This window comes from Berghia stephanieae, chromosome 1 (assembly GCF_034508935.2).
Source record: "Berghia stephanieae isolate SIO BIC M18660-M18661 chromosome 1, UCSD_Bste_1.3, whole genome shotgun sequence".
NCBI lineage: Eukaryota > Metazoa > Mollusca > Gastropoda > Nudibranchia > Aeolidiidae > Berghia > Berghia stephanieae.
This window is the reverse complement of record NC_088360.1, coordinates 100,151,264-100,161,263: the sequence shown is the minus strand read 5'-3', so window position 1 is coordinate 100,161,263 and position 10,000 is coordinate 100,151,264. Positions and strand designations below refer to the sequence as shown.

At 36.9% G+C, this 10,000-nt stretch overlaps 1 protein-coding gene across 4 annotated transcripts in view; it reads left to right on the top strand.

Moving 5' to 3' along the window:
• The window catches only part of LOC144962535 (potassium channel subfamily K member 6-like), a 197,650-nt gene that overhangs the window by 138,317 nt on the left and 49,333 nt on the right, over positions 1-10,000 (top strand). The gene's annotated exons all lie outside the window — the stretch shown is intronic.

Below are 10,000 nucleotides of genomic sequence, written 5' to 3'. Positions count from 1 at the left end.
GTGAGGTATCTATCGACAGCTGGTAATTCATGAGGGGGGGGGGGGGGGGGGGGGGGGGGGGCGGGGGGGGGGGGGGATAGTAGATGTACGGTCAACTGGGTTAGCTTTGCCTGTTCGAGGCCTTTTCTGATTTGGAGCATTTTGAGCATTCTCGGGCTGGCTCTGTAGATAGAATGAAGTTGACGTCACTCAAGTCTTTGTTATTGTTTTTCTGTTTTCTTTTGCCATCAACGTTTATGAGCAATTGGATTCAGTAGTCTGATGTCACGCGCCCGGCAACGGCGGCCATCTTGGTTCTAAACAAAGACAATCTTTACTTTTTATTCTTCATGCTGGCGAGAACTTTTCATTCCCTTTTCATATGCCTTGTGATCAGAATGTGTAAAAGTCAAAACATGATCAAATTGATGGGGTTTTTTTCCTCTGGATACGCTTTTAAGCTCGCCGGAGAAATATTTCATACGGCGTCCGCCATTGTTCCGATAGTTTAGAGCCAGTGTTACTAAGTTACCATACGTCATTAGGAAGGAAGTGACCGTACGACTATTGAATCCTATTCTCACTAAATTGTATTAACCAAACTATAAACGTTCAAGGTTACACATAGCTTTGTGTGTTGGTCCGTTTACTGTTTTTTTGCCATCCGCGTTTATGATTAATGCTCACTGAACTGTATCAACCTGACTATAAACGTTCATGGATACACACAGTTTTGTGTGTTGGTCCGTTATACTTCCGGATGGCAATGTTATGAGCTTCTTGGCCAAGCGCATACTATCTATAGTCTGGATGATACAGTTTAGTGAGAATCACTCATAAACGTGGATGGCAAAAAACAATATCAAAGGCCTGAGTGACGTCAGATTCGTTCTATGTATAAATCATCCAAACTCCTTAAGAATAAAATTGATTATTCGTAAGCAGTGGCTGTCATCGTAATAATAGCTTTCACCGTGTTATACCGTAGCCATCGTTATGTTATAGCCTGATACTGAAATCCAAAAGGACTGGCAGTTTGACGTCATTATTTGTTTTTTGCACCGCTTAGTGAGTTGTGGTTAGTAGAGCTCATGGAAACAAGTTATTTCATTGGTTGAACTATTGAATACAACTCACGATTTGTTTTCTTTAGTGGCAAAAGACTGGCATTTTGACGTTATTTTTTGGTCAGTATCAGGCCATAACTTTACGAAGGCCACGGTTGAACACGATTAGGGGAAACAATCGGTGAGATAGCAACGCATTTCCCTTTATTTATTCTTTATGTTTGGGTAAAATACTCACAACATCCACCAGTCAGTTACAACGTACAAAACACTAAACTGTGTGTAAGCTTGAAAGTCTAAAGCTTGATTGATATGGATAGTTCGAATTTGACGTCACTCAGGTCTTTGTTATTGTTTTTTGCGTTTATAAGTAAAAAAAAAAAGACTATAAACGATCATGGTTACACATAGTTTTGTGTGTTGGTCCGTTATACTTCCGGATGGCAATGTTGTGAGCGTCTTCGCCAGGTGCATACTATCTATTATTTAGTGAGAAGTAATCACCCAAATGGATGTCTAACAACAATACAATAAAAAAATAGCTGAGTGGCGTCAATTTCGTTCCCTCTATGAATAGCAAAGATTTATTGTATTGTGCAATTTATAGAGCCTATAATCAAATAAATAGCGAAGCTGTATATTGTACAACCTCAGGCTTTTATTCAAAGAGGTTTAAAGAATGAGAGCGCGCAACAACAGCCTGTTACAATATCAATGGTACGATACTATTACCCTGCAGTAATAACTGACGCATTATTTCTTGTTTTATTAACACATTATGTCAAAACACAATTAGTTCTAGTGATACAACTTTCATAAATTTAGCGACATCTGTAGCTCATACGTTGAGCGTGTAATCGACAAAGAAAAAAAGCCTTTACGATTCGTAATGAATGCGCTGCCAATATCGGAAATTAGAAGAAATATAATATTAAAAAGTAAAAAAGTTTTGAAAAAAACGTTAATATATTATTATGTGCGGTTATGTGGTCTAGTGGTATGACACTCGCTTTCGGATCGGATGATCCTGGGTTTGAGCCTCGCTCGGCGCATAGTTGAGTACTTGGAAAAGTCTCTTTACTCACATTCTCTGCTCACCGTACTCAGGTGTAAAATGAGTACCTGGTCATTGACAGCGTTGTCTCTGTCGTAAAAAATGTAATAAGTCTAACAGGCGTCATGTCTCGGTCTGTATATGTTACGTGTTGCTGTTGGTCATGGACTATTTGTAAAACGCTTAGAGCACATTTAGTGGACATTGCACTATATAAAAGCTCAAGTTTTTTGTTTGTCTTTTTTTTTTGGCTAGAAAACCTTGATTCCAAATTCCAAAGAATGAGAATAATCTTCTGCTTGTCAAAGTCCTTTTAAACCCGACACTCTTTTTTTAGATATCAGGTTTGAAATATTTTAACACAAATGGGAGGTCATTATACCCCAAATCAGGAAATATGACTTTTTAGTATTTTTCTCTTTGCAAGTCAGGGGGGGGGGGGGCAAATGGACCCCAAATCAGGAAATAGGACTTTCTATTTTAGTATGAAAATAGGGTTAAATAAACGTTGTTTTTTTTTGGCAAAAGTATTTTAAAGAACCATCCTTATTCGTACGTCGGGGGTAATTTTGTTACCCCATGACATTATATATATAGCAATATAGAGAACTATCCTTATTCGTACGTCGGGGGTGATCTTGGTACCCTGTGACAATATATATTAAAATAAAGAACCATCCCAATTCGTACTTCGGGAGTGATTTTGTTACCCCATGACATTATATACACATAGTAAAATAAAGAACTATCCTTATTCGTACGTCGGGGGTAATTTTGTTACCCCATGACAATATATAGAAAAATAAAAAACTATCCCTATTCGTACGTCAGGGGTAATTTTGTTGCCCCATGACGTAATAATATAGCAAAATAAAGAACTATCCTTATTCGCACGTCGGGATTAATTTTGTTACCCCATGGCAAAATATAGCAAAATAAAGAACTATCCCTATTCGTACCTACTTCGGGGGTGATTTTGTTACCCCATGACTATACGTATATACAAAATAAAGAACTATCCCTCTTCGTACTTCGGGGTTGATTTTATTACCCCAATGACAATATATAGGAAAATAAAGAACTATCCCTATCCGTACTTCGGGGTTGATTTTGTTACCCAATGACTATACGTATATACAAAATAAAGAACTATCCCTATTCGTACGTTAGGGAGTGATTTTGTTACCCCATGACATTATATAGATAGTATGCGCTTGGCTAGGAAGCTCATAACATTGCCACCAGGAAGTATAACGGACCAACACACAAAACTGTGTGTATCCATAAACGTTTGTAGTCAGGTTAATACAGTTCAGTGAGCATTACTCATAAACGCGGATGGCAAAAAAACAATAACAAAGACCTGAGTGGTTTCATCTTCGAACTATCTATATATAGCAATATAAAGAACTATCCTTCTTCGTACGTCGGGGGTGGTCTTGGTACCCTGTGGCAATATATAGTAAAATAAAGAACTATCCCTATCCGTACTTCGGGGGTAATTTTGTTCCCCAATATGACAATAATATGCTAGTAACATGTTTTGTTTGTTTTTAAGGTTTTACGGCGCTTGCAACACATTAAGGTCATATCAGCACCAGTAAAAAGGAAGAGAATGGGATAGTAAAAAGTTCTAGAATTACAATTAATACAGCTTCCAATAAAAGGGAAGACAAAGGGGAATTGGTTCAAATAAGAAACAGGTGTAGATTCCAAAAGGACACCATCAAAGTACTTAGTTTGAGATCACTAAAAGTCTCATCCAGACACAAGCACAGGTCCCCGCTAAGAGGAATACACTCAAATGTTTTACAAATCATACATAATATAAAGAAACATAATGCAGTGCATAATAGAGAGATGATTTACAAGGGAAAAAATATCATCTCCCAAAACTCTTAACTCATTTGACTGTTTCCCTCCCAGCCAGGGTTTCCGACCAGGGCCTAGACAAAACCAAGTATTCTCATTCCAAGACAAAGATAGAAAGCATGGAGGAAAACAGATATAAGGGGATAGAAGACACAGTATGTACCTCCCTGCCCACAATGGGACGTCATACTAGTAACATAAAAGAATATTAGCCCTTAGCATTAGCAATTTAGACAATGTTCTGGAACCCATTTCGAAAATCGTGACTTTTTAATAATATAGAACAGGGTCGAAGGACCGGGGTTGTGTTTGTGTATGTGTGTGTGTGTGTGTGTGGGTGTGTGTGTGTGTGTGTGTGTGTGTTGTGGGGGAGGTGATTAAGCCAAAGATAATCCATTAGAAAAATCTTGACCATGCTTGCCAAATATTCTGAATGATCAGGAGTAAGTATGATATCAATGGCCATGTTAGTACAGTGTCTCTTGTAAGGGAAGAAGGGCTAATTCTCTCTCTCTCTCTCTCTCTCTCTCTCTCTCTCTCTCTCTCTCTCTCTATATATATATATATATATATATAATATATATATATATATATACAGCCATTATTATTCATTGCTTAATTGCCAAGTTGCCCTTTACACTTTTAGAGGATAATATAATATAACCTTTGTTATGTGATAGTAGCATACCTGATCGACAATCAGGTGGTCCGGAGTTCGATCCTAAGTCGAGGAGGGCAGATATTTTTAGTGGCTATATTATTATGATTGTCGATTGTCACCGCACTTTTTTCTCAAGGATAACGTATTAGAACGTAGCCATCGTTAAGATTTTGATAGAATGCGCTTGGCCAAGGAGTTCACAACATTGCCATCCGGAAGTATAACGGACCAACACACAAACTCTGTGTAACCATGAACTTTTATAGTCTGGTTAATACAGTTTAGTGAGAACAACTCACAAACGCGGATGGCAAAAACAATAATAAAGGCCTGAGTGACGTCATCTGCATACTATCTATAGCCTGACACCGTGGCCTTCGTAAACTTATAGCCTGACACTGACCAAAAAAATGACGTCAAAATGCCAGTGTTTTGCCACAAAAGAAAACAAATCGTGAGTTGTATTCAATACTTCAACCAATGAAATAACTTGTTTCCATGAGCTCTAATAACGACAACTCACTAGGCGGTGCAAAAATCAAATAATGACGTCGAACTGCCAATCCTTTTGGATTTCAGTGTGAGGCTATAACATAACGAATGCTATGCTGACACTGAAACCCAAAAAGACTGGTATTTTGACGTCATTATTTGGTTTTTGCACCGCCTAATGAGTTGTCGCTTGTAGTGCTCATGGAAACAAGGGATTCCATTGATTTAACTATTTAATACAACTCACGATTTGTTTTATATTGTGGCCAAAGACTGGCATTTTGACGTCATTTTTTGGTCAGTGTCAGCGTAGCCATCGTTGACTTATCGCTGACACTGACGAAAAAATGACGTCAAAACGCCAGTCTTTTGCCAGAAAAGAAAACAAATCGTGAGTTGTATTCAATAGTTCAACCAATGAAATAACTTGTTTCTTTGAGCTCTACAAACGACAACTCACTAGCCGCTACACAAACCTAAAAAATGACGTCAAACTGCCAGTCCTAGAAGGTTCTCGCGTAGCCATCGTTATATTATAGCCTGATACTGAAATAAAAAAGGACTGGCGTTATTTTGGTTTTTGCACCGCCTAGTGAGTTGTCGTTTGTTTTATTTTGTGGCAAAAGACTGGCATTTTGGCGTCATTTTTTGGTCAGCATCAGGCCATAACTTTACGAAGGCTATAATATTATGTTAACGATGGCTGGCTACGACTAGAACCCAGATTTGCAAGTCCAAGACGCATCAGTTAAGGCTGTTGTTATGACCCGACGAATATATATATATATATATATATATATATATATATATATATATATATCTATATATATATATAATATATATATATATATATATATATATATATAGATAGATAGATAGATAGATGCTGTGCGCTTGGCTTAGAAACTCACAACATTGCCATCCAAAAATATAACGAACCCACACACAAAACTGTGCGTAACCTTAAACGCTTACCTATAGTCTGGTACAAACAGTTTATTGAGAATTACTCATTAAAAGGGATGGTAAAAAATAATAACAAAAATATAATAAACAATTACAAAGATCTGACTGACGTCACCTTCGTTCTAAGAAATATCCAATCATTGGACAGAAACAAATCATGTGATTGATGACTTGGTTGGACGAAAACATGAATATAGATAAAATGAAGTTGATGTCACTCAGGTCTTTGTTATTGATTTTTGCCATCCGCGTTTATGAGTAATTCTCACTAACATGTATTAACCAGACTATAAACGATTGAGGTCACACATAGTTTTGTGTGTTGGTCCGTTATACTTCCGGATGGCAATGCTGTGAGCTTCTTAGCCAAACGCATTCTTTCTATAGTCGATCCCATTATAACCAAATAAAAAATTCGCTTCCCAACTACGAGAAATAAAACAAATCCAACACCAATCGGCAAACATGAAATTTATTTTAATCTAAAAATATTCATTGGTAATTTGTAAATACTTTATTTGCATTTCATCTGAGTAAAAGTAAAACGAAAAGGAAATGATCATCTTGGCTATACACGTTTGATGTCGTCAATTAATAGTAACAAACTCTTAATAAAAAACGATAGTTTAAAAAATATAACACTAAGCCACCCAAAAAATTACATAAAGAAAGAAAGCAAAAGCCATATCTTCAAATATTAATCAAATAATGAGTATTCTTGTTATCAAATTTGGCGCTTATAGTACTTATACTTATAGCAAAACGTTAATTTGTTTAACACAATTATAGGAAACAAGCACTTGAGCACAGGACGCCAGTTCTGCTGTACTTTGAAACAGAAAACTCCTCCTTCAAATATCAATTGAATAAAAGTACCCTTGGGGAAAAAAAAAACAAAACAAAAAAAAACAAAACAATCCTCTCAAACCTGAGACTTCGCAAAGTTCTAAGTTTGAGAGTTTTTTTTTTTTTGGTTTTGTTTTTTTTTTTAGGTGAAGTTGAGGGTCATTTTGATCGATCGATATTTGAAGGATGAGTTTTTTTTGGCCAAATTTTTAATACGTGCTTTTTCAAAGTACGGCAGTATTGAGTATGGACTGACTGACCATACAGTTGACGCTCGTTGTACATACAGACAAGAGAGGGTACAATGTATAATATTTTTCTTAAGTAAGTAGTATGTACATTTAAGTCACGCTAATATACCATTCTTACACTCATGCTTTTTGGAATTCCGTACATTTTTACAAATAGCTACACGAGCTTGCGAGTGAGCGTTGGGAATAAAGCTACAATTCCAAAATACAAGACTGTAGAAAATCTTTTATTCTACCCTTCAATCGATTCTGATTTACCTCGAAATAAAAAAACATTTTCAAAAACTCTTAAAAGATTCTTTAAGAAAATAATTCTAATTTAAGTGAAACGAAACTCTGGATAATCTGACGTCACAAATTATTATTGTAAACCTGATATCATTACGCGTTACTATTTATGGGAGGGTGGGGGGGGGGGGGGGGAAAATAAAGACGATTTACACTATTTGACATTACAAGACGTTAAAACACATTATATTTATTGTAATTAACTTAAACTTAGGAATGTGTCATTAAGCTGCCCTTACTATTCAATTCTGCTGATATGTCTATTATTTAAAAAAATGAGCTTTATATAGCGCAATATCCACTAAATGTGTTCAAAGCGCTTTACAAGGGGTCCCTGGTCAACAGCAACTTTTAACATGTAGGACGGGACATGACGCCTGTTAAGCGATATTACAATTTTTTGAACAAAGACAACGCTGTTAACGGTCAGGCACTCATTTTACACCTGAGTACGGTGAGAGAATGTGAACAAAGAGCCTTTTCCAAGGTCTCAACTATGCGTTGAGCGCGAGGCTCGAACCCAGGACCTTCCGATCCGAAAGCGAGTGTCATACCACTAGACCACATAGCCGCAAACATATAACTAAATACCAGATGTGCGTGCGAAGTCCATAAAGGAAATCTTCTTTGTTTATCCTCAAGAGCTATTTCGCCCATGTAGCCAGACTTTTTTCAGGTAGATCTATATCTTATAGTTTGAAATGGACAATATCAATTGCTTGATACCCTTTGGATAAGATTTTAAAAAAGTCTATCGCAGATGCTAGTCTATCGCAAAGTACTTTCCGCCAGATCTAACAAACCCAGCTACCTAAATCAATGCAGTGTGGATGGAGAGCCGGGTCAGAATAATAAAATCTCGACTTCATCCGGAATCGATCTCGGCTTCCTTTGCGTGCGAAGCGAGGACCCCACCAACTGAGATATTGGGACTCTCGAAAGGTGTATGATTCAAAGTTAATTTAAATAAATAAAGCTTGTCATTAATAAATGTGGACTTCTAGACACGGGCTTTGGCGTATCCTGGCTTCAACACTCGTGACGTCACTTCCCTCGTAATGACGTATAGTAACTTAGCAACTGGTTCTAAACTATCGGAAAAATGGCAGACGCCCTAATGAAATACTTCTCCGACGAGCATAGAAGTGGAGAAAAGTATTATAAATCTGATCATATTTAATTTTGACTAATTTTTATATATTCTGATCACATGACATGTGAAAAAGTTCTAGCCAGCATGAAGAATAAAAAAGTACCGATTTTCTTTGTTTAGAACCAAGCTGCTCGTTGCTGGGGCGGACGTGACATCAGACTATTGAATCCAATTGTAAACCATACACTGAACAGCACAATCATTGCAACAGAAACGAATCAATCTGACACGTTTTCACGCCACAACATATTATCTACACTGTAATAGCAGATAATAATAATAATATTGGTAGCACCTTGTCGTCATTCTTTATAATTTTGCAAGTCAATAAATTATGTGTGGACATTTGCATGAATTTTAATACATTTCTTATAAAAACCTCTTGCTTTTAACCCTCCCCTTACCAACTATAGGAAAATTATCACATTCGTTACGATACAACCAACATTTTTCTTATTCAAATTTCTTTTGTACATCATGAAAAAATTAAATGTGTGTTGTAGAGCATATTTTGCTAAAGAAATTATATATTGCAATATCTTACTTCTATTGTGTTTGAGTGATAAAAATCTATTTTTGTGTTAGTTGGGTGTGAAGTTTGGGGGGAAATCCTAAAAAAGACTGGTAAGGAGGGAGTTAAGCGTTAACAATTGACTGTAAGCAACGAGTACTTATTGACAGGTCTGATAATCCAAATTGTTACAGGCTCAGTGTTGCAATGGAAACACTCCCAAACTGTCGTAGATAGAACATCGTTCATTACAACAATTTTAAAGCAGGCACAGAATTGCGTTCGGTTTCAGGCATGTAAACTTTTTTTTTTTAATTGAGCTTTTTTTATAGCGCAATATCCACTAAATGAGCTCAAAGCTCTTTACAAGGGGTCCGTGACCAACAGCAACATGTGACATGTAGAACGAGACATGACGCCTGTTAGGCGATATTACATTTTTTTTTCCGGACAGAGGCAACGGTGCGCACAAATATGTGCACGTGGAATGACAGGTTTAAAGACAACTATTTAATTGTGACCAGCCGTGTCAAAACGGTACAATGTCAGGAAGTCCCTGATATTTATCATCCAGTTCTAAGCTCTAGTTATAAAATTTAAGTTTAACTGATAATCAATGCGAGCCATCACCTCAAAGCGGTTTCATGTCGGGGGCGGTTTAGACGATAAAAATAGAATGTGTAGCCAAAACCAAAAAAAAAAACGATTCTTAGGTGAAGCTTTTTTATGATTTATTGAAGGGAATGGACGATAGGTTTTCTGAAAACTGATAGAAAATTAAATTTCATATTTCTTGCCATTTTTATTTCACTCCCCCCCCCCCCCCCCCCCCCACACACACACACCACTTTTTGGCATCT